The sequence below is a fragment of the Loxodonta africana genome, chromosome 27 (genome assembly GCF_030014295.1).
Source record: "Loxodonta africana isolate mLoxAfr1 chromosome 27, mLoxAfr1.hap2, whole genome shotgun sequence".
NCBI classification, from domain to species: domain Eukaryota; kingdom Metazoa; phylum Chordata; class Mammalia; order Proboscidea; family Elephantidae; genus Loxodonta; species Loxodonta africana.
In genome coordinates, this window is record NC_087368.1 from 13,435,797 (window position 1) to 13,460,925 (window position 25,129).

General features: G+C 42.6%; 1 long non-coding RNA gene across 1 annotated transcript in view; it reads left to right on the forward strand.

The window, feature by feature from the left end:
* Positions 1-647: 647 nt before the first annotated feature.
* Positions 648-25,129, forward strand: part of LOC135228751 (uncharacterized) — a 57,934-nt gene continuing 33,452 nt past the window's right edge. Inside the window, exons 1-2 of the long non-coding RNA XR_010319552.1 lie at positions 648-1,782; positions 1,960-2,072. This is a non-coding gene — a long non-coding RNA (uncharacterized LOC135228751). The remainder of the gene's footprint in view (positions 1,783-1,959; positions 2,073-25,129) is intronic.

Below are 25,129 nucleotides of genomic sequence, written 5' to 3' on the forward strand. Positions count from 1 at the left end.
GATCCTCAGAGGAAGGCAGGGTATTTTACAGATGAGGAAATCAAGACTCCGAGTTGTTAAGTAACTAAGGCAAGGTTACTGTGCTTGTGTCTTATCCCAAATTTCTTGCTCTAAACCTAATGCAGCCGGAATGCTCATTAGAATTGAGGATAGCAAAACTTCATCTCACATGCTTTGGACATGTGATCAGGAGGGTCGAGCCCCTGAAGAACATCATGCTTGGAAAAATAGAGGGTCACCAAAAAAGAGGAAAGCCCTCAATGACATGGATTGACACAGTGACTGAAACAGTGAGCTCAAACACAGCAATGATTGTGAGGATGGCACAGGACCAGGCAGTGTTTCATTCTGTTGTACACAGGGTCTCTGTGAGTCAGAATTGACAGCACCTAACAACAACAACCACAAACGTAATGCTGTCTTCCTAGTTGGGCTGGAGTCAGCCTTGTACAACAGAGATTCCTGGCTGCCCAGCAGTCCGTGTGGATAGCTCTAGCCCGCATAATGTGAGTGGAAGTGGGAGGTACTGAGATCCATTTCTAGGGAAAAGAGACAAACTCAACAAGATAACTCCCATGCAGCTCCGCCATTGTGCTTTCCACTCCTAGCTGGCTTGAAAGGAGTGAACTCCCCAGAGCAACCTTGGTCTTTGAGGGGAAGGGGAGATTGGTGTAGGCACAGGTATCTGGTTGCAGCAGGGGGTCACGCTCTGAACAAGGCAGGGGGCTGCCAGCCATCCCCCGAGTGTCTGTGAGGAAAGCATGTCCCTGTTCCCTAGAACACAGAGTTCGGTGGGTTCTGTAGCTGGACTATGGGCACCCAATGCTTTTCGTTGTAAGGACTGGTAGGAATGACTTACCCTTGGACCCCTGTCATGGGTGGCTAGGTGACATGGGTGGAGCCACCAGTCCTCAGGCCCCTGATGTAGGTAGGTGAGGACCCTGTTTAAGAGGCAAAGAGTTGTCAAACATCAAAAACCCACCTCTCCACCACACAGCTGAGACTGTTAAAGTCAGATCTCAAGCAGATGCACCGTTGCGGTCTACCAACAAGGGCCTAATCTGAAATGGGCCCACACAGCTCCATGCAGGGGTTAAAGGTATTCAAAGTTCACAGACCATTTGTGCCTGGACAGGAGCTGCTTCTGTCCTGAGCTCCCCAGCTTAGTGGAGCTGGCAGATTATCTTTTCCCCCAAGGCCGGGAGAATGGCTCAGGGTGTGCATCAGGACCTATCTCAGGCCCAGGGAAATCAATGGCCACTGAAGCTGGCTTGGGGGCTTGGGGGCACGGTAAAATAAACGCAAGTACTTAGCTTTTGCCGAGAGAGCTGTTGTTCTGTGGTTTGGGATGTGTGAGTAGACTGTGCGGCTGGCTGTCTCTCCCTGAGGAAACCACGTCCTGAATGCCACCACCAGCCCTGCTGCAGTTGCTCTGGGGGATTGTGCCTGAGGGGCACTGGTTCCTGCCGAGTCAGGTCTAGCAACTGCTTGCAGCTTTTGAACCATCTCTCCGTCCCTCTGCCACTCAGTCTAACTTCTGAACTTTGCCTTTGATGTTCAAGGATCCTATCTCGTCATAAATATAACCATTTCACTTGTTTTTTCAGGTCTTTGTTGTAAGAGGGATCCCGGAAGCATCTGACTACTCCACCATCTTGGCCCCGCCTCACCCCAGAGCAACCTTAGAAATTGTTTCAGAGATGGCAAGACTGTTGTCAGCCTGGGTCCCTGGATCACTGCATTGAGGAGGCCCACCTCAGTGACAGACCTTTCACCTGTCCAGTATGTGTACAGGAGCTAGAAGTAAACTTTTATTTTGAGCTTGAGCCATTATCTGTGTTTGGGTCTATTTCTTAAGCACTTAGCCAACTTTAACAAAGAGAGTTGAGCAATGACTTAGTAGTTGAAGTCGTGGGTCTGTTGGCCTAATGCGTTCATTCTTTTTTTTGTCTCTGGCAGTTGGTGATCGATTGATCGTGGTCCAGCATGCAGAAGTGAGTGAGTGGTGAAAAGCAGCAGAGCTGATGGATTGCGAAGACGTGTTTGAAGGCTGCCACACTGTCTACTCCAGGGTAAGGCAAAGGCAGTGGCTGCCACTGTTAACTCTGACCTTGCCAAGTCATGGGGACTCTTGTCTCTCCAGTGTCTTGGAGTTAGTGCAGTGGGATACCCTGCTTGTGAAAGGTTCCCAAAACCTCAGTTGATTCAAGTCAATAGACACCATGCCATAAGGTTGGCAGTTCAAACCCACCCAGCTGCTCCATGGAAGAAAGACCTGGGTATCTGATGGCACCTAACAACAGTGAACCGGGTATTGGAATTGGGAGCATTGACCAAGGCTGGCTTTGAGCTCTCATTTGTGCTGAAGAGTTTTGAGGCCAGAAGGAGAAAGTCACTGTTTGGTGTCCCCTTCGGAGAGTCTGGGTGGAAGTCTGGGAGGAAGGGGTAAAAAAGATACCACATCTCTCCAGCTTGAACCCTAAGCAGACTCCTTGAAGAAAAAATTATAATTAATAGAAATCTAGGCAGAGCCAAGGATGGTTAGGAAAGATGGACAGGAAGTGAAAAATTAAAATTGTATTCAGCTTAAAAACTGGTTGGAGTGTTGTTTTAAGCTTAAGTTAGTAATCTGGAGCCCTTACTAGATAATGTCCCATTGCCCAGCCTCAGACAGAGGGCAGCCAGAAAGGCTGATGTCCTTAGATGCCTCACATGGCTTGGTAATGAATGTAATTTACTGAGCAAAACAGAGAAGTAGGGGCCGTAGATCTCTGGAGATTCCCACCAAAGTACATCATTACTGCTGTGGAGTGACGCATGTGTGTGGGGATGAGCAAAGCAGAGAAAAGGCAGCTGCAAGAGCATGTCAGCAACTGAAGACTCCAGGTGAGCAGCCAGGCACAGGCAGACCACAGCTCAGGGGATGGAGGTTGCTAAGGAAAGGAGCTGGTCTTTGCCAGGTTTTCTCAATAAAGGAAAAGAGTTGGGCTTTGCGAGCTCTACTCATTTTCCTCTATGGCTCCTTATATCCTCTGTTTTGAGAGTAACTAAAAATATACACACACACAGCATATGTCAGAAATAGCACTTGACTGGCATGTGTAAATGCTGTACAATGATAAAATTGTAGGGTAGGCCATTCTTTAACTATCAGTTAGGGGCCAAAGAACGTAATCCTAAAGATTAGGACAATGCAGTTGACATTTTGGTCCAGACAGTTCTTGTTTGTTGGCAGGGGGTGGGGGAGTTGTTGTAGGATGTTTAGCAGCATCCCTGGCCTCTGCTCACTGGGTGCCGGTAGCACTGCCCCCCTCCCGAATTGTGACAATCAAAAACGTCTCCAGACATGGCAGATGTCTGCCTGAGGGGGGAGGGGCACCCAAAGAGCCCCAATTGAGAGTGACTCCAGTGGGGGATACAGGAATTTAATCTTACTCTGAGTTTCTCTGGGACTGTATTTTAATGATTTAACGTCATCGTGCCTCAGTTTCACTACCTGTAGACACAGTGTAAGGAAGTAATGTGCATAGTACTGCGTGGTAACTAGGGGGTTCTGTATGTGTTCCGAAAGAATACCTGTCTCCCCACATTTCCAAGACCCAAAGATCACTCTTAATCTTTTGATGGCAGTAACTGAGGGGTAGTGGGAACTTGGAGAAGGGTAAAGGCTTAGTGGTGTGGGAAATGGTGAACAGTAGTGGCATCTGAGTTTATTTGAAGGCATCCTGTCCTAGTTTATTGTGACAATGTATTCTGGATGAAGGCTTTCTTTTGGAGAGGAAAGAAAGGGGAGAGTGGAGGAGGCAAGAAGGAGGCTGTTGAGAAGAGCAGTCAGGAAAGTGCTCTTCATGGAGTGACCTTGTAATGTGAAAGTGACGCATACATAAGTAGACCAGAGGACACAGAGAAGTAACCCCCCAAATCAAAGTGTCTTTTCAAATGACTGCTGATCCAGAAGAGTTGTTGAGGGGATTAATGAAGACCAGAGACTGTTTGGAGAAGTCTCTTTGTTCTAGAACCTTTACTTTTCTGTCTCCTCTCTTTTGGAATATGGAAAAACTTTGCCTTCACATATACCTTTGATAAATGCTTTAGTATGATACGTGTGTTCTTTTGTTGCTCTTCAGAACTGTGTGTTGGAAAGGTGAAAAAGGCTGTAATCCTGATCTAGACCTGAGTGATGTACGATATTTGAATAGAAAGCACCAACTTGACTCCCAGGCAGGGTCAGTGCAGGTATCGATATTTGAATAGAAAGCACCAACTTGACTCTAAGGCAGGGTCAGTGCAGGTATTAGATGTAAACCATCCTGGCAGGCTTGCGTTCGCCCTTGCTGTGTTTTCTGGTCTCTGTAGTGTTAGATACACTTGCAAAGCTTATGACAAATGTGGACAGATCTTGGATCTAATAGGTGGAGAAGCCGTCTTAGACAGGTAGCCTTGTTATTTATATTCTGTCTGCCCTGCATTTGTAGTACTAGGTGTTATTTTTTACTAGAAGAAAGGGGCACTTCTGTGTAGCAGAAAGGTGACAGTGAGAGAAGCTGTTCTTGTAGATAGGTTGGTGTCTTAGTCATCTAGTGCTGCTGTAACAGAAATGCCACAAGTGGATGGCTTTAACAAAGAGAAATTTGTTCTCTCACAGTTTAGAAGGCTAGAAGTCCAAATTCATGATGCTAGCTCCAGGGGAAGGCTTTTTCTCTGTGTGAGCTCTCGGGGGAGGTCCTTGTCAGTAATCTTCCCATCCTAGGAGCTTCTCAGTGCAGGGGCCTTGGGTCCAAAGGAAGCGCCCCCCTTGTGGTTCTGCATTCTTGGTGGTAGGAGGTCCCCATGTGTCTGTCCTCACTTCTCTCTTTTATATCTTCAAAGAGATTGATTTAAAATAAAAACTAATTTTGTAGATTGACTCCTGCCTCATTAACATAACTGCCCCTAATCCCACCTCATTAACATCCTAGAGGTAGGATTTACAATGCATAGGAAATTACATCAGATGACCAAGTGGTGGACAGTCATACAATACTGGGAATCCTGGCCTAGCCATGTTGATGTACATTTTGGGGGGGACACAATTCAATCCATGACAGTTGGTGTTTGAATAGTTGAAGTTTTTATTTTAGTACCACTCAGAGTGTGGTCCTAGCAGCATCAGCATTACCTGGGAACTTGTTAGAGATGTAAATGATTGGGGCTCAACCCAGACCTGCTGAATCAGAAACTTCGGGTTGGAGCTCAATAATCTGTGTTTTAACAAGCCCTCCGTGATTCTGACGTATGTTAAAATTTGCGAGTGCTGGTCTAGTGATGCGTGATGTGGTGAAACGTTATGCATAGTGTCTGTGTGTGTATGCAGGGGCAAGGGTTAAGGAAGTGCTTTATCAGGTAGTCAGAGGATGAGTAAGATTGTCTTGTGAAACACTTTGGGATCATTTTCCCAGTCCTTGGTCTAAGCCTTTAACTATGCTGTCCAGTACAACAGCCACAAGCCACAGGTGGCTATTTATACTTAAATTAATTACAATGAAAAAAAACTTAGTCCCTTGAACTAGCCACCTTTCAAGTGCTTAGTAGCCACATGTGCTTAGTGCTGCCTTATTGGAGAGCACAGATGTAGAGCACGTTCATCATCACAGAAAGTTCTATTGGACAACAGTGTTTCAGCCTGTAATGACCCCTGTTTGACTCATACAGGCTGGAAACCCCCACTTGTAATGATGATGTGTTCTATTTAAGTCAAGACCTCAACTCACTGAAAACAGAATTAAGTTTTGAACTTCTCTACCCTGGGGAGACTTTCAGACTGTAGTTGTATCCTGGTGAACTTTTTACCTTGTGGTGGCATCTGCCTGGTATAGAAAGTGCCGTGGGTCTGTCTCCCACATAATTGAGCACACTGCCTCTAAAATATTTGCTCTTTGATCTGCTAAGCTGTCTCTTTCCATTTGGTCTCCCCATGCCCTGACCGTTGGTGATAAAGCTTATTTGTACAGGATGTGTCTTTCAATACTGCCTAGAGCTTTATAAAGAGTCTGGAAGAGGTGGGAAGAGAATTTCTCCTCTTTTGTTTCCCCAGCGTGGCTCAAAAAACTGTTTCCTAAGAGGATATTAATTGACAAACTTAATCTGTGAAGAGTTATCCTCTGAAGAATTAATCTCTAAGGTGAAATTTCAACAGACATATTACAGCACAGATTTAGTCATTAGTCCCTTTAGTAACATGGAAAAATTTTCAGTTGTTACTTTATTGCTATTATCAAGGAGCTCTGGTGATGCAGTGGTTAAGTGCTCAGCTGCTAACCGAAAGGTCGTGGTTCGAACCCAGCAGTTGCTCTGTGGGAGAAAGATGTGGCAGTGTGCTTGTCTAAAGATTACAGCTTTGGAAATCCTGTGGGGCAGTCTACTCTGTCCTGTCAGGCTGTTCTGAGTTGGAATTGACTTGATGGTAATGAGTTTGGTTTTGGCGTCACTGTTATCAACAACAGCAATAATTATTCTTAGTTGCTAAGAAATTATTCTAATTAGAACAAATGAAAAAAGATGTGGAAATGCACAGTTTTTAAAAGATAAAACTGAAAGCTAACTGGGCCCATGGGAGGGGGTATGAGAGTAAGAACTTTGTTTGTATTTAGCATTATTGCTGGACGTGAGGGAAGGAGGTGCATAGGGGCTTACTTTGATCTTTGGACAGTCTTAACTTGACTGGTTCACTTCTTACGGAGGATGTTGCTTATTCTCTTACTGCCGTCCTCTCTATAACTTGCCTTTCCTACCCTCTTCTCTCTGCCCAGAATGTTGGAGGAGGCCCAGTGTTTCTCAAGGAGGGTGTTTTGGTGTGATTTATCATTGTATGGAACTGTCCTTGCCCATTTAGGAACATTTAGCATCCCTGGTCACTCGTTGCCCGTGTTACTCCAACCTAACCAAGTCATCGTGTCAAGCAAGGATGTCCACCCCACCCACAATACACGTTTCCAAATGCCTGTGATTGAGAATCACTGGCTGCTAAAGAGATGAGCTTGGTGTCTTTCTTGGGAGGGAGAAGTGATTAGAGTTGGTGAAGGTGCAGGTGCTCCGAGGGGCTGGCTCATTAATTTCTGACACAGCTGGCCCCAAACAGGCACTTCTTGCAGTGCTGGAACTGATGTTGGGAACTAATTTTATTCTATTAGACTAGAAGAATTGCATTCTGCTACTGCAAGACTTGGCCCCGGAGGCTGAAAGTCAACAGAGGCCTCTGTTACTGCCAGGGAGGGACCTAACTCATGAGCAGGAAGATAGTTCCTGGTCTGGTGCCACTCCAGGGTGTGTCTGCACTAACATTGGCTGCTCATTCGTATTCTACTTCTTGGCCATTAACATGACTCAGCATTTCCATTTTGGCTTCTCTTCTGGTGTCTTTCTGCTCCTGCTCTCCCTTCTTGCTCCCACAACCTAGTCGATGGTCTGTGTATGCACCAAACTCCAGGAAAAGAATGGACTGTGATAGGTTCTGTAGTAGCTATCATCCCTATTGGCGTAAGCTCTCATACCAGGCAATCCGATGGATGCTGATACCTTCTGCTGGTCTGTCTTAGTCATCTAGTGCTGCTATAACAGAAATACCACAAGTGGATGGCTTTAACAAAGAGAAATTTATTTTCTCACAATCTGGTAAGCTACAAGTCCAAATTCAGGGCGTCAGTTCCAGGGGAAGGCTTTTTCTCTTTGTCGGCTTTGGAGGAAGGCCTTTGTCCTCAATCTTCCCCTGGTCGAGGAGCTTCTCAGGCACAGGGACTCTGGGTCCAAAGGACGCGCTCTGCTCCTAGTGCTTCTTTCTTGGTGGTATGAGGTCCCCCTCTCTGCTAGCTTCCTTTTCCTTTTATATCTTGTAAGATAAATGTGGTTCAGGCCACACCCAGGAAAACCCCCTTCACAATGAATCAGTGGTGTGACCTCAGTAAGGGTGTTACGATCCTACCTTATCCTCTTTAACATAAAATTACAATCATAAAATGGAGGAAACCGCACAATTGGAAATCATGGCCCAGCCAAATTGATACACACATTTTTTGCCAGGACATAATTCAATCCACGACATGGTCCAAACATTTGTGGCCTAGGGCTACTTGCTTCAGTTAGGACTGTGGTCCTGGCAGTTTCCCTAGAAGAGAGCAGTGGTAGAATAGACTGATAGAACATGAGACCCCTCTCCAGTGTAAACCAAAAAAACCAGTTGCCCTTGCATCATTTCTGATTCAAGATGTCCCCATATGTGCCGAGTAGACCTGTTCCGTTGGGTTTTCAATGCCGTGAGCTTTCAGAAACAGGTCAGCAGGCCTTTCTTCCAGGGAGCCTCAGGGTGGCTTCGAACGACCACCCTTTTGGTTAGTAGTCAAGTACTTAACCGTTTGCACCATCCAGGGACTCCGTCTCCAGTCTGTTGCTGTTGTTGGTTGCCATCGAGTTTATTCTGACTCATAGCAAGAGCATGCGTGCAGAGTAGAGCTGCTCCATAGGGTTTTCAACGCTGTGACGTTTTAGAAGTAGATCACCAGGACTGTCTTCCAAGGCGCCTCTGGATGGGTTCAAACTTCCAACCTTTCAGCTAGTAATCGAGTGCGTCAGTGTTTGCGCCGCTCAGGGACTTCTCTCTCTGACATAGGGACCCTGAGTTGTTAACTTCGGGAATCAGTATAAATAGCATTTGTGGGTTACGTGTAGCATAGAGAATTGGAAGGTCATTCACAAAACTTACATGTTCTCATGTTCGGGAGCATTTGGGGAAAAGCATGAACCCGTTCTTTTAATTGAGACGATGGGCTTCCTCTCAGTATAGAATAGTAGGGAAATTACTAGATTAGATGATTGGGACATGGGGAGTTGTATTTACCATATGGCTATCCTATTTTTTGCATCCGTCAAGTGTGATTCTCTCAGGCACTCATGTATCCCACGAGAATAATGGCTAGGTGACTGTCTAAATGTTGAAAGACGTTTTGACATCTGTGACAATTGCTGTTCAACAGCTGGGTTTGTAAGATTCCAGGTCGGACAAAAAAAATAACTTGGCTTATTAGTCTAAAAATAAATTCTGTGTAAATTGTGTCATTTCAGGGATTACTGTCTTAGAAAGCATAGTTAATATGTTGTTATAGTGGGTTTTGTTCATGTGAACCAACGATTGAGTGTGACTTTACAAGGGAATGCATTATAATATCACAGAAGGCTCTGTCCTTATTCCTGGTTTTGTGTCAGGATAACAACGACGGTCCAGGTTCCATTGGGACCGGCACAGCTGTGAGCGGGGTGATCTGTGGCAGCACAAAGAGCTCATGATGTCGATGAAGTCATTTAAGGCTCTAATACTGAATTCTTCTCACCGAGTAGCTGGATCCCAGTGGTACTGCACACAGAGAATCAGTCAGCGCTTCCTTAGAGGGATGGAGCTTTGTTGATTGGGAGTCAGCAGAGAAGGGGTGCAGCAGAGCTTCTCCAGCTGGTGGGTGAGGAGAAAGTGTAGTTTGTTACCCAGGGGTGGCCTGGGTCAGCTTTCTCACCCAGCTGCTGACTACTGAAGTGAAAAGAACAGAGGGGAATCATTTGCTCCAGTTACTCTTCTTTCTCTTCTTGAAGATTCCTACACCCTCTATGGAATTAAAAAAAAAAAACAAATGAGAAGAGAAAAAAGTACAGAATTATATAGAGTTCATTTTAACATATGTATGTATATATATATGTATTTCTTTTGAATAGGAAGATTTATACAAAGATAACCATGTGTTGCCAGAAGATTAAAACCTTCAATTTTAATTTTGAATGAGCATTAATCTTGCAGGCTAAACTAGATAAAGGTAAAGCAGCTCAAATCTGTGCATATATAATTTTTTTTTACAGAAATAAAACAGAATTATCATTGTTCCCATAGGGTCAGGAATTAACTTGCAGCAACCCTCGATGAAGATTCTGTAGCAATGGTAAAACTTCTGCTCCCCCCAGGATGTAAAGAGATCCTGAGAGATTCTGAAAGATGGCTGAGAGCCTAAAATTGAAATCCTGGATCCTTGAATCCTGTCCTGCTGCAGGCCACTCCCTGTGAGTCCCCTGAAGGATAAATGTGCACCAGGGGAAGGACTGTGGGTGCAGATGCTTGATTGAGGACCTGTGACTGAGCACCCCCCATCTAGTGAGCCGCCCCGCCCTTCCCCTTAGGTGCGGGAAGGGGCTATGCTTCTTGGTGCTGTCTCTCCTGAGCCCATCATTGGCTGTTGCCTTGGACTTCCAAACAAGTAAAGCCGTGGCTGACTTAATGTTTTTAAATGTGACCCGTTCCTAGCAGCCCACCTCCTTCGAAGGGGCATTAGAAACAAGGAAGAAAGCAGGCAAGGGGGAGCATGATTCTCCTAGCTATCAATAGCTTTCCCTGTTCCACTGGAAAGAACTTTTATTGGTCACTTTTTTTTTTCCCTCTTCTTATTTGGAGGCTGTGTCAAGGGAACAAGGCTGGGAGATGGGAAAGTGTGTACCCCCAGTTACTGGGTACTCTGTGTCCTCTTGGGAGCACCATTAAGTTTGCCTTCCCGTCCTCCTTATCTGCAGTCCTTGGTGGCTAAGTTCCAAGATGGCAAATCAGCCAGCAGTGAGCGGGTGCCTCTCCAGCTGAGTAACCATGGCCCATTGGAAAGCAGTGGAGGCCACATACAGGGAAAAAGGGTGAGGGTGGGAAAGCATGTATCCCTGGTTACTGGGTGCTCTGTCTCCTGTTGGGAGCTCTGTGAAGTTCCCTTCTTGTACTCCTTGTTTGCGTTCCTTTGTGGCTGTGGTCCAAGATGGCAAATGCGTGCTGCCTTAGCTGGTAGGGGACCTCCACTCTGTAGTTCTCCTTGTTCTCTGTCAGTTTCTTATTCCATTTGGTGCTTGATTGAGTTCTTTATTCTTTCATTTGATGCTTCGGCTTCCAGGATTGGCATTTGTCTCTGTTTTACTTAGTTTTTCTGGTCTTTGCTGCAGAAGGATGGCATGGCGCTCCTGTCCATAGCTTCGTGTTGGCTCCACCTCTTTCTCATTGGATTTTAAGAATTTTTCAATTTCATTTTTAATTTCTTCTTATACCCAATAATTTTTAAGTAAGTTGTTATTCAGTTTCCATGTATTTTTTTTTACTGTTCTTTCTATTATTGATTTCTAGTTTTATACCGTTACGATCGAAGAAGATGTTCTGCATTACAGGTATACAACACTTAACATTCTTTCGGGTAATATCCAACTGCATACATGTCTGTGGTTCCATAAAGTTATAATAGAGTTTAGCAATCCCAATCACAGACAGGATGTAGCAGATGTACTTTGCTGGGAATCTGATCCATCTCTCACTAGCTGTCTGGGTCCCACATCTGCCCTGGCCCTGGGGGCAGAGGGGTGAGGGTCTCGGTGCCCATCTGTGGCTGCCTGTCCTGCTATATTCACCTCAGGCAGGGTGATGCTGCCAGGTATGCCCTGCTGAGGCCACAGCTCCACTCAGCCTGGGTGCCCTGCACTTGAAGCTCAGGCCTGAGGCTGCAGCTCCTCCCATTGTGGTTGGTCACCTAATTATTTGGCTCATGGGGGTGGTAGGAGAAAGAATAGGAAAGGCATGTGGAGATGTGATGTAAAGGAGGGGCGGGCAGGACTGGAAGAATTGAAAGCCATTATTGGGGATGGGGAAGGCAGGGAGGAATGAAGGGGATGGAGCTGGCAGCTGGCTGGACAGCAAGTGCGTGACACAGCAGGTTGGGGGCCAGGTGTGGCTCCTGGAGACGGGCTAGTAGCCATGCAGGACTGACTACGGCAGAGCGAAATTTTTGCACATTCCCTTGGTGTGGCTGGTGACCATCCTGTGTACCTCTCTCCTGTATATACTGTGGTGTTCACACAACGTCCTGATCACGTAATGTCATATTTCACAGAATGTGTTGTGGACATTAAGTGGTGCATACCTGTACTTTGATGTTTTTTAATTTATTGAGGGTTGGTTTGTGGCCTAAAATGTGGCCTATTCTGGAGAATGGTACATGCGCATTGGAGAAGAATGTGTACTGTGCTGCTGTTGGGTCGTGTGTTCTGTATATATTTACAAGGTCGAGTTGATTGATTGTGTTAATTTAGATCTTCTGAATCTTTTTTTTTTTTAAAGTTTATTGTGGTTTAAATGAAAGTTTACAAATCGAGTCAGTCTCTCATACAAAAACTCTGCATATCTTGCTATGTACTCCTAGCTGCTCTCCCCGCAATGAGACAGCACACTCCTCCTCTCCACCCTATATTGCCTGTGTCCATTCAGCCAGCTCCTATCCCTTTCTGCTTTCTCATCTCGCCTCTAGACAGGAGCTGCCCACCTAGTCTGATGTGTCTACTTGAGCCAAGGAGCTCACTCCTCACCAGTATGACTTTCTGTCTTATAGTCCAGTCCAATCCCTGTCTAAAGAGTTGGCTTTGGGAATAGTTCCAGTCTTGGGCTAAGAGAGGTTCCAGGCACCATGACCTCCAGGGTCCCTCTAGTCTCAGTCAGAGCATTAAGTCGTCTTTTGAGGAGAATTTGAGGTCTGCATCCCACTGTCCTCCTGCTCCATCACGGGTTTTCTTTTGCGCCCTCTGCCAGGGCAGTTGTCGGTGGTAGCCGGGTATCATCTAGTTCTTCTGGTCTCAGGCTGATGTAGTCTCTGGTTTATGTGGCCCTTTCTGAGACCAACAGATGCTCTTAGATGGCTCCTTGCTAGCATTTATGACACAATACGCCACTCACCAAAGTGAAATGCAGAACGTTTTCTTAATATACTTTGTTACGCCAATTGACCTAGGTGTTCCCTGAAATCATGGTTCCCAGACCCCAGTCCTGCTACTCTGGCCTTCGAAGTGTTTGGTTGTATTCAGGAAACTTCTTAGCTTTTTGTTTAGTCCAGTTGTACTGACCTCCGCTGTATTGTGTGTTATCTTTCCCTTCACTTAAAATGGTTTTTCTCTACTATCTAGTGAATACCCCCTCACTTCCTCCCCACCCTTATAACCATCAAATAATATTTTCCTCTGTGTTTAAACTTTTTCTTGAGTTCTTATAATAGTGGTCTCATACAATGTTTGTCCTTTGGCAACTGACTGATTTCACTCAGCATTGTGCCTTCCAGATTCCTCCATGTTATGAGATATTTCATTGTTCTTAATTGTTAGGTAGTACTCCATTATGAGAATATACCATTATTTATCCATTCATCCGTTAATGGGCACCTTGGTTTCTTCCATCTTTTTTGCTGCTCTAAACGGTGCCGCAGTGAACATGGGTGTGCATATACTGTTTATGTGAAGGCTCTTATTTCTCAAGTATATATTCCAAGGAGTGGAATTGCTGGAGAAAGCGCCAAATTGATTTCTAAAGTAGTACCATTTTACGTTCCCACTAGCAGTGTGTAAGTGTTCCAGTCTCTCTACATTTTCTTTAACATTTATTTTGTGTTTTTTGGATTAACAGTAGCCTTGTTGGGGTGAGATGGTATCTCATTGTAGTTTTGATTTACATTTCTCTAATAGCTAATGACCATGAGCATTTCCTCATGTATCTGTTAGCCCCTGAATGTCTTTGGTGAAGAGTCTGTTCATGTCCTTTGCCCATTTTTTAATTGGGTTATTTGTCTTTTCGTTGTTGAGTTTTTGCTGTATCGTGTAGATTTTAGAGATCAGGTGCTGATCGGATTTTTCGTAGCCAAAAACTTTTTCCCAGTCTGTTGGTTAGACCTGCTGTATCTTTGTTGAGTTTCTTTCAAGTTGTTCTGTCCTTCATCGAAAGTGATGTGTTAAAGTTTCCTACTACTGTTGTAGAACTTTCTGTTTTACTATTGTAGAACTCCAATTCTGTTGGAGTTTGCTTTATGTATTTTGGAGCTATGTCATTAGGTACATAAATATTTATTATGATTATGTCCTTTTGGTGGATTAACCCTTTAATAGTTAATGATGCCCTTCTGTCTCTTATAATGGATGTTGACTTTAAGTCTGTTTTATCAGAGATTATTATTGCCACTCCTACTCTCTTTTGGTTACTATTTGTTTGATTTTTGTTTTCCATCCTTTGATTTTTAACCATTTATGTCCTCATGTATGAAGTGTGTCTGTTGTAGGCAACATATTGATGGATCATGGATTTTTTTTAATCCATTCTGCTACTCTCTTTCTCTTTTCTGTGTGATTATTGATAGGTGTGGATTTACTGTTATTTTGTTATGCCTTTTTTTTTTTTTTGGTGGTATTAATGATTTCTTTGTTCCACTTAAATTTTTTTGCTAAGTTCTTTCTGTTCATGGATTTTCTTTCCATAACCTCAATTGTTGTTGACTTTGTGCTTACTGATTCTTTTTGATTTTCTTTTTGTTTGATGAGTAGATTTATTAATTTTGCCTGTGGTTACTCTGAAATTTACCTTTATCTTCCTAAGTTTAAAACAGTCTGTTATAGCTTGATATCACCTTGACTTCCTCTCCATTTATTCCCCCTTTTTGTTTAGAAGTTGTCATTGTTTACAGATTGACATCTCTGGTACCCTGTTTTCAGTTTTGTGCTTTATTTTACTTTTGAGAATTCTTTATCTGGGTTGGTATCTGTGTGATGTTGTTACGTGTCTCATTTTCAGATTGTTCTCCGATATTGTTGTTTCTCTGTCTGAAGGACTCCCTTTAATGTTTTTTGAAAGGTTGGTCTCATTTTTACAAATTCCCTTATCTTTTTTTTTTTTATCTGAAAATGTTCTAGTTTTGTCATTCTATTTGAAAGACAGTTTTGCTGAATATAAGATTCTTGGTTGGCAGTTCTTTTCTTTGAGTGCTTTATATATGTCATCCCGTTACTTTCTTGCTGCATGTTTTCTGCTGAGAAATCAGTGCTTAGTCTTATTGGTGCCCCCTTGTAGGTGATATTTTGTTTTTCTTGAGCTGCTCTTAGAATTCTTTCTTTGGTTTTTGAAAGTTTGATTATGATATGTCTTAGTGACTTTTTGGGGGTTCTGGCATTGACTCAACGGCGCTGGGTTTGGTTTGTTTGGTTTATCCTGTATGGGGTTTGTTGAGCTTCTTGGATGGAAACCTTCTCGTCTTTCATGACATTAGGGAAATTTTCTGGCAATAAATCTTTGAAAATTCTCTCTATACTTTTTTTTTTTCTCTTCCTCTTCTGGAATTTCTATTATGTGTAAATTATTATTCTTGATAGTGTCCCATATAACTTTTAAGCTTTCTTCATTTTTTGTCATTCTTTTTTGTGACTGTTCCTCAAACAACTTAGTAACAAGGAATTTGTTCTCTGTTTTGCGGGTTCTTTGTTTCATTGATTAAATTCTCCTTCTGTGTACTCCATTGCATTATTTACTTCTCATATTTTATTGTTAATCTTCTGAATTTCTAGTTGTCGTTTTTGTGTGGTTTCTAATTGTCTATCTTGTCATTTTGTTCTTGTATTGTTTTCCTGAATTCTTCTAGGGTTTTGTCTGTGTTTTCCTTGATCTCTTTGATGGTCCTATATATGTCTTTTGAATCCCTCATCAGGTGGTTCTATTCCTGTTTCTTCCTCAGTAAGGTTTTCTGCTCCTTTATTTTGCTCACTTTTTTGAGCTGTCTTATCCTGTTTCTTCCTATGATTTGTTATTGTCTACTGTCTCTGAGGTATTAAGGTGTTAATTTATTTATGTATTTCTTTCTTGATTGTATGTTTTGTGCTGGTTTTTTTTTTTCATTATACTTTAGATGAGAGTTTACAGTACAAACTAGCTTCTCATTAAGTAGTTGGTACACATATTGTTTTGTGACATTTGATATGAACCCCACGATATGTCAGTACTCTCCCCTCCTTGACTTTGGGTTCCTTGTTACCAGCTTTCCTGTCCCCACCTGCCTTCTCATCCTTGCCCCTGGGCTAGTGTGCCCCTTTAGTCTTGTTTTGTTTTATGGGCTTATTGAATCTTTGGCTGAAGGGTGAGCCTCAGGAGTGACTTCATTACTGAGCTAAAAGTGTGACCAGGGGCCATATTCTTTGGGTTTCTGTAGTCTGTCAAGCCAGTAAGTCTGGTCTTTTTTTGTGAGTTAGAATTTTCTTCTACATTTTTCTCCATCTCTGTCCAGGGCCCTCTACTGTGATCCCTGTCAGAGCAGTCAGTGGTGGTAGCCAGGCACCATCTAGTTGCACTGGACTCAATCTTGTGGAGGCTGTGGTAGTTTTGGTCCATTAGTCCTTTGGATTAATCTCTCCCTTGTGTCTTTAGTTTTCTTCATTCTACCTTGCTCCTGATGCGTGCTAATTTGTTTTGTTTTGATGTATCTAGAGCCTTGTTTCTTTTCTTTCTCTTTAGAATGCCTTTATTCCTTTGTATTATTTATTTTGTGGTTCTGGCTTATTTGTTACTTTGGTGGTATATTTTGACTGAGCATGATTTCCTCTCACTATGGGGTATGGTGGGTCATACTCATGTGTGAATCTTCTTTGGATAGGCTTGTTTGTCTTCCCTTACTGGATTGAGTGGAGGTGGGAGAGCTGGTTCTTCTCCTGATATTGGGTGACAAGTGGTGGGTGTTCAGGTTCCTTCCACAGCACTTGTGGGACCATGGGATCCTTCTGGGTTAGTGATAGAGTTAGTGTGTTTTCTGGAGGTCAGGGCAGGATGTTTCCATATCCACGATGAGAGAGTGCTACCCAAATAGATGGGGTAGGCCCACTGTACGTGCACAAATTGTTATCTCATTAGGTGGTAGGATATCAAGGGGTTTCAGCACAAGTGTAGACAGCCTGGAAGAACTCTTTGGATGTGGGATGTGTGGCATTGCAGATGGTGAGATGTAGGCTGAGGGCACTAGGATCTCCTGATCATCATTTGACGGAGGTTCATTTGGCACCTGTCAGGATATATTGCCATTGCTGCTGAGGTGATGTGTCTTTCCAGCTGGTTACTGGAGCATGGGTGCAGGGAGCATTCTTACTGATCTCTGGGTTGGGCGTTGTGTGTGTGCACTGCTGGTTTCCCAGTGGTTGGGGTGAGAGTGCATGGGTCACGTGTCACTGGGTAGGTAGCATAGGAGCTTTCACTGCTGATCGCCAGATGGGTGGAATGGTGGGCGGGAGAGGGGAGTTTCAGTCCTCTGATTGCCAGTCTGGTGGTGGGAGTGGTGGTCTGGGTAGCGCAGGGGTGGATGGAGCATGCACGAGCCTCTGGTTGCAGGTCCGACAGTGTACAACTGTGTGCTGTGGATTGCTAGGTGTGCAAGTTGGCATGAGAATGGATGGGGCAGATGCAAACCTCGGGTTGCAAGTCTGACAGCACGGGTCTGTGTGATGTGGATTGTCAAGTGGCGAAGGGAAGAGAGGCACACTCCTGGGAACTGGGAGGGAAGCGGGGAGCATAGAGAGGCACTCCCCACAGAGTGCAACCAGTGATTAGGACCAGCTCTGACCAGATGCTGGGAGTGCGCTTTTCAGAGTCTGGTCATGTGAGGGATCTCTAGTTGCCACTTCAAGGATCCTCCACTCTGGCAGTGCCAGCTGCCCTAATGATCAGAAACTGCTGCTGGTGAGTAGTTCTGCTCTATTTTCTAGCTGAGTCTCTACTCTGTGTTTGCCTGGATCCCTAGGGCTCTCGCCTGCCTTCCTGCACTTTGCTTCCTTAGATATGTTTCATGTTTTGCTCACCTCGTTTTGCTCCACGTTTGTCTACACAGTATCTCTATCTCTTAATGGGGGTTCTGTGAAGTTGCCTTCCTGAGCTCCTCACCCAGGAATGTAACTCACTTTGTCTTACGATGGCCACATGGTGCTGGGTTGGCTGGCAGGACGCCTACAGTCTATAAGTCTTGTTTGCTGTTTTCATTCAGTTCTCCTTCCCTTCGGTGTTTGACTCATTTGCTGTTCTGGGTTCCCAGATTGTCATTTGTCTTAGTCATCTAGTGCTACTGTAATAGAAATACCACTGGTGGATGGCTTTAAGAAAGAGAAGTTTATTCTCTCAAAGTCCAGTAGGCCAGAAGTCTGAATTCAGGGCGCCAGGTCCAGGGGAAGGCTTTCTGTCTTTGTCAGCTCTGGAGGAAGGTCCTTGTCATCAGTCTTCCTTTGGTCTGGGAGCATCTCAGTGCAGAAATGTCAGATCCAAAGGACACACCCTGTTCCCAGCACTGCATTCATGGTGGTGTGAGGTTCCCATGTGTCTCTGCTGGCTCCTCTGTCTCGTATCTCAAAATAGATTGGCTTAAGACACTATCTAATCTTGCAGATCTCATCAGTATAACTGCCACTAATCCATCTCATTGCATCATAGTGATAGGATTTACAACACATAGAAAGCTATCATGAAATGACAAAATGGTAGACAATCACACTATACTGGAAATCATGGCCTAGCCAAGTTCACAAATATTTTGGGGGGACACAGTTCACTCCATGACATCATCTTTATCTGTTTCACTTTGTTTCTTGGTTCTCTGCTGTAGGGGGACAGCATGGTGTGTGTGACTAAGCTGCCATCTTGGGTCATTTCCTACTTCCTTAGGTTTTGTTTATCTGGGAATATTCTATTTTTTGCCCTCAGTTTTGAAGGACAGTTTTGTCAGATACAGAATTATTAGTTGGCAGGTTTTTTTTTTCTTTCATTGTTATAAGTATGTGACCCCACTGCTTTCTGGTCTTCATGGTTTCTGAGGAGAAATTGATACTTAATGTTTTTGAGGATTCTTTGCGTGTGATGATTTGCTTCTCTCTTGTTGCTTTCAAAACTCTTTATCTTTGGTTTTCATGAGCTTGATTATAATGTGTCTCACTGTGGATCTCTTTGGGTTTATCCTTGGAGTTCATTGAGCTTCTTGCCTGCATAGATTCATTACTTTCATCAAATTTGGTAAGTTTTCAGCCATTATTTCTTCAAATATTCTTTCTGTCCCTTTCTTTCTTTCTCCTCATTCTGGGATTTCTGTAATGTGTATATTTTGTGCATGATGGTGTCCTACAGGACTGTTAGACTCTGTGCATTGTTTTAAAATTCTTTTTTCTATCAGTTTCTCAGATTGGATTATTTCAATTGTCCTATCTTCAGGTTCACTGATTCTTCCTTCTGCCAGCTCAAATCTGCTGTTGAGCCCCTCTAGTGAATTTTTCATTTCAGTTATTGTACTTTTCTGTTTGGTTCTTTTTTGTATATATATATAATTTATATTTTTACTGATATTCTCGCTTTGTTTATAGATTGTTTTTCTGATTTCCTTTAGTTCTTTGTGTTTTCTTTTAGTTCTTTGAGCATATTTAAAAGAGTTGTTTAAAAGTCTTTATCAAGTAAGTCCAGTATCTTGGCTTTCTTGGGGATGATTTCTGTCACTTTGTTCCTTTGAATGGGCCATTCTCCCTTGTTCCTCTGTATACGTTGTGATTTTTTTAATTGAAAATGAGATATTTGAGTAATATGGTAACTCTTGAAATGAGATTCTCCCCCTTCTACCGGACTTCCCTTTCTTCCTCCATTCCTCTCTGTCTCTCTCTTTGTTTTGTTGTTGAAGTCCATTGGTTTAGTGACTTTCAGAAATTAGTTTTGCAAAGTCTGAATTACTTGGTGTGTGTGTTCACGGAAGTCTCTGTTTCTTTAGGTTGTGCTCAGCTATTGTTCTGACAGAGACTTCCGTGAACACTAGGAGTTGAAAAGAAAAATTAAAAAAATGAAAGAAAACAGGAAAAAGAAGCAAAGAAAAGGTAAGCAATGAGAGAAAAAGTCCTTTGTGGTCCTTGCAGATAGGGTCTGTCCTGCAACACTCCTTCAATACTTAGCAAGGTTTACACTGACCTAGAGATCAACCTAAAGTGAATGTTAAAGGTGTTCTCAGGTCTTTTCTGGGTGAGCATCTTAACCTAGGCATTTGTATGTCTTTTTGAATTCCTCAGTATCCCCGGGTGCTTCTGAATGCCCCAGCTTCCCAAAGAAGCTCTCTTTCTGGCCCCTGACCTTACCCCACAGCTTTCTAACATGTGTCTGAATCTTCCTCTCTTAGCCCAGGACTTTCAGTGTGCCCTCTACTCCTCCACCCGTACTACCTCTAAGATTTATGATACAGAGACATGCATTTTGCTTCAGCCCTTTAGGTAGCCACTGACAGGTTCAAACAGACAAACATAGTACTTTGTGCATAAGGTTTGGTTTGCTCCTTTCAGAATCCAGGACCAGAGTCCCAGGCTGAAAATATGGGTTGCCCCTTCAAGCTGGCTACTGAGCCAGGGCAGGGGAGAGGCATAGGCCAGTAACAGAAAGCCACACAGTTTTCCTCCCATTTTCTTGATGTTACCCCCTTCTGGATTCAGTGTTCGTTTGATTGCCATGAGCCTCTGACTGTGTACCAGAGTTCTGACAAGGTTAATTCTGACAGATTCTACTTGCTTTTCGTGTTTACTTGGTAGTCAGGAGCTTGGAGCTTTTTACTTTAGCATCGTGGTGATATCATTCTAGCGTTACTATGTTTCATTTGGTTCCCAAGTCTACAATTCATCTCTATTTCTATGAGCTTAAACTTTTCAAATGGAATTATGACTTAGGTACAGTAAAATGCACAGATCATCAGTATACAGTCTGATGAGCTTTGAAAAATGCAAACAGCACGTAACCCACTATCAAAATACAGGCTATTTCTGTCACATGAGTAATTTCAATTTGCCCCTTTCAAGTTAATTCTACTCCCCCTCCCCACAAGATAATTACCATAGCTTATTTTTGTCTGCTCTAAAATTTCATATGAATGGAATCACGCAGCATGTCGTCTTTTATACCAGACATTTCCTACCTTCTATGAATTTAAATTAAACTTTTCACTTTCTATGGTGCTACCCTTCCCTGCACATTTCATGTGGAGCATCCTGTCTGGAACATGTTTAAATATCATGGGTAAAGAGAGGCCTAACTTTAAAAGTTAGAGAATGGCTTGGTATTTTGGAAAGGGGTTTAGTACTTCCTAGTTACATGACCATATGAGTTTTGGCAGTGAAGCTCTCTGAAGATCATTCACCGCTTTTTTTTTTTTTTTAATAATTTTTATTGTGCTTTAAGTGAAAGTTTACAAATCTAGTCAGTCTGTGACATATAAGTTTACATACATCTTACTCCATACTCCCACTTGCTCTCCACCTAATGAGTCAGCCCGCTCCCTCCTTCCAGTCTCTCCTTTTGTGACAATTTTGCTAGTTTCTAACCCTCTCTACCCTCCCATCTCCCCTCCGGACAGGAGATGCCAACACAGTCTCAAGTGTCCTCCTGATACAAATAGCTCACTCTTCGTCAGCATCTCTCTGCAACCCATTGTCCAGTCCCTTTCATGTCTGATGAGTTGTCTTCGGGAATGGTTCCTGTCTTGGGCCAACAGAAGGTTTGGGAACCATGACAGCCGGGATACCTCTAGTCTCAGTCAGACCATTAAGTCTGGTCTTTTTATGAGAATTTGGGGTCTGCATTATCCCACTGTTCTCCTGCTCCCTCAGGGGTTCTCTGTTGTGCTCCCTGTCAGGGCAGTCATGGGTTGTGGCCGGGCACCATCTAGTTCTTCTGGTCTCAGGATGATGTAAGTCTCTAGTTCATGTGGTCCTTTCTGTCCCTTGGGCTCATAGTCATTGTATGACCTTGGTGTTCTTCATTTTCCTTTGATCCAGGTGGGTTGATACCAATTGATGCATCTTAGATGGCCGCTTGTTAGCATTTAAGACCCCAGATGCCACATTTCAGAGTGGGATGCAGAATGTTTTCATAATAGAATTATTTTGCCAATTGACTTAGAAGTCCCCTTAAGCCATAGTCCCCAAACCCACGCCCTTGCTCCACTGACCTTTAAAGCATTCAGTTTATCCCAGAAACTTCTTTGCTTTTGGTCTAGTCCAGCTGAGCTGACCTTTCGTATATTGAGTATTGTCCTTCCCTTCACCTAAAGTAGTTCTTATCTACTAACTAATCAGTAAATAACCCTCTCCCACCCTCCCTCCCTCCCCCCCATAACCACAAAAGTATGTGTTCTTTTCAGTTTATACTATTTCTCAAGATCTGTTAATAGTGGTCTTATAAAAAAATACATATAAAAATTTTTTTTTTATACAATATTTGTCTTTTTGCCTCTGAGTAATTTGACTCAGCATAATGCCTTCCAGGTTCCTCCATGTTATGAAATCTTTCGCAGATTCGTCAGTGTTCTTTATCGATGCGTAGTATTCCATTGTGTGAATATACCACAATTTATTTAACCATTCATCCGTTGATGGACACCTTGGTTGCTTGCAGCTTTTTGCTATTGTAAACAGAGCTGCAATAAACAGGGGTGTGCGTATGTCTGTTCGTGTGAAGGCTGTTATTTCTCTAGGGTATATTCTGAGGAGTGGGATTTCTGGGTTGTATGGTAGTTCTATTTCTAACTTTTTAAGAAAACGCCAGATAGATTTCCAAAGTGGTTGTACCATTTTACATTCCCACCAGCAGTGTATAAGTGTTCCAATCTCTCCATAGCCTCTCCAGCATTTATTATTTTTTGTTTTTGGATTAATGCCAGCCTTGTTGGTGTGAGATGGAATCTCATCACAGTTTTAATTTGCATTTCTATAATGGCTAATGATCGAGAACATTTTCTCATGTGTCTGTTAGCTGCCCGAATATCTTCTTTAGTGAAGTGCGTGTTCATATCCTTTGTCCACTTTTTGATTGGGTTGTTTGTCTTTTTGTGGTTGAGTTTTAACAGAATTACATAGATTTTAGAGATCAGGCGCTGGTCGGAGATGTCATAGCTGAAAAAATTTTCCCAGTCTGTACATGGTCTTTTTACTCTTTCGATGAAGTCTTTAGATGAGCATAGGTGCTTGATTTTTAGGAGCTCGCAGTTATCTGGTTTCTCTTCGTCATTTTTGGTAATGTTTTGTATTCTGTTTATGCCTTGTATTAGGGCTCCTAAGGTTGTCCCTATTTTTTCTTCCATGATCTTTATCTTTTTAGTCTTTATGTTTAGGTCTTTGATCCACTTGGAGTTAGTTTTTGTGCACGGTGTGAGGTATGGGTCCTGTTTCATTTTTTTGCAAATGGGTCTCCAGTTACGCCAGCGCCATTTGTTAAAAAGAGTACCTTTTCCCCAATTAACTGACACTGGGCCTTTGTCAAATATCAGCTGCTCATATATGGATGGATTTATGTCTGGGTTCTCCATTCTGTTCCATTGGTCTGTGTGCCTTTTGTTGTACCAGTACCAGGCTGTTTTGACTACTGTGGCTGTATAATATCTTCTAAAATCGGATAGAATGAGGCCTCCCAATTTCTTTTTCTTTTTCAGTAATGCTTTAATTATCCGGGACTTCTTTCCCTTCCATATGAAGTTGGTGATTTGTTTCTCCATCACATTAAAAAATGTCATTGGAATTTGGATCGGAAGTGCATTGTATGTATAGATGGCTTTTGGTAGAAGAGGCATTTTTGCTATGTTAAGTCTTCCTATCCATGAGCAAGGTATGTTTTTCCACTTACGTAGGTCCTTTTTTGTTTCTTGCACTAGTACTTTGTAGTTTTGTTTATATAAGGTCTTTTACATCTTTGGTAAGATTTAGTCCTAAGTCTTTTATCTTCTTGGGGGCTATTGTGAATGGTATTGATTTGGTGATTTCCTCTTTGATGTTCTTTTTGTTGATGTAGAGGAATCCAAGTGATTTTTGTATGTTTATGTTATAACCTGAGACTCTGCCAAACTCTTCTATTAGTTTCAGTAGTTTTCTGGAGGATTCCTTAGGGTTTTCTGTGTATAAGATCATGTCATCTGCAAATAGAGATAATTTTACTTCCTCCTTTCTAATCCGGATGCCCTTTATTTCTTTGTCTAGCCTAATTGCTCTGGCTAGGACCTCTAGCACAATGTTGAATAAGAGCGGTGATAAAGGGCATCCTTGTCTGGTTCCCGTTCTCAAGGGAAGTGCTTTCAGGCTCTCTCCATTTAGAGTGATGTTGGCTGTTGGCTTTGTATAGATGCCCTTAATATGTTGGGGGATTTTCCTTCAATTCCTATTTTGTTGAGCGTTTTTATCATAAATGGGTGTTGGACTTTGTCAAATGTCTTTTCTGCATCAATTGCTAAGATCATGTGGTTTTTGTCTGTTGTTTTATATATATGGTGGATTACATTAAGGGTTTTTCTAATATTAAACCAGCCTTGCATACCTGGTATAAATCCCACTTGGTCATGGTGGATTATTTTTTTGATATGTTGTTGAATTCTGTTGGCTCGAATTTTGTTGAGGATTTTTGCATCTATTTTCTTTTTTTGTGATGTCTTTACCTGGTTATGGTATCAGGGATATGGTGGCTTCATAGAATGAGTTAGGTAGTATTCCATCTTTTTCTATGCTTTGAAATACCTTTAGTAGTAGTGGCGTTAACTCTTCTCTGAATGTTTGGTAGAACTCTGCAGTGAAGCCCTCCGGGCCAGGGCTTTTTTTGTTGGAAGTTCTTTGATTACCGTTTCAATCTCTTTTTTTTGTTATGGGTCTATTTAGTTGTTCTACTTCTGATTGTGTTAGTTTAGGCAGGTAGTGTTTTTCTAGGAATTCATCCATTTCTTCTAGGTTTGCAAATTTGTTAGAGTACAATTTTTGTAATAATCTGATATGATTCTTTTAATTTCAGTTGAGTCTGTTGTGATGCGGCCCATCTCGTTTCTTATTCGGGTTATTTGATTCCTGTATTTCTGTAGTCAGTCTGGCCAATGGTTTATCAATTTTGTTAATTTTTTTCAAAGAACCAGCTTTTGGCTTTGTGTATTCTTTCAATTGTTTTTCTGTTCTCTAATTCATTTAGTTTAGCTCTAATTTTTATTATTTGTTTTCTTCTGGTGCCTGATGGATTCTTTTGTTGCTCACTTTCTATTTGTTCAAGTTGTAGGGACAGTTCTCTGATTTTGGCTGTTTTTTCTTTATGTATGTGTGCATTTATCGATATAAATTGACCTCTGAGCCCTGCTTTTGCTGTGTCCCAGAGGTTTGGATAGGAAGTGTTTTCATTCTCATTGCATTCTATGAATTTCTTTATTTCCTCCTTAATGTCTTCTATACGCCAGTTTTTTTTGAGGAGGGTATGGTTCAGTTTCCAAGTATTTGATTTCTTTTCCCTGGTTTT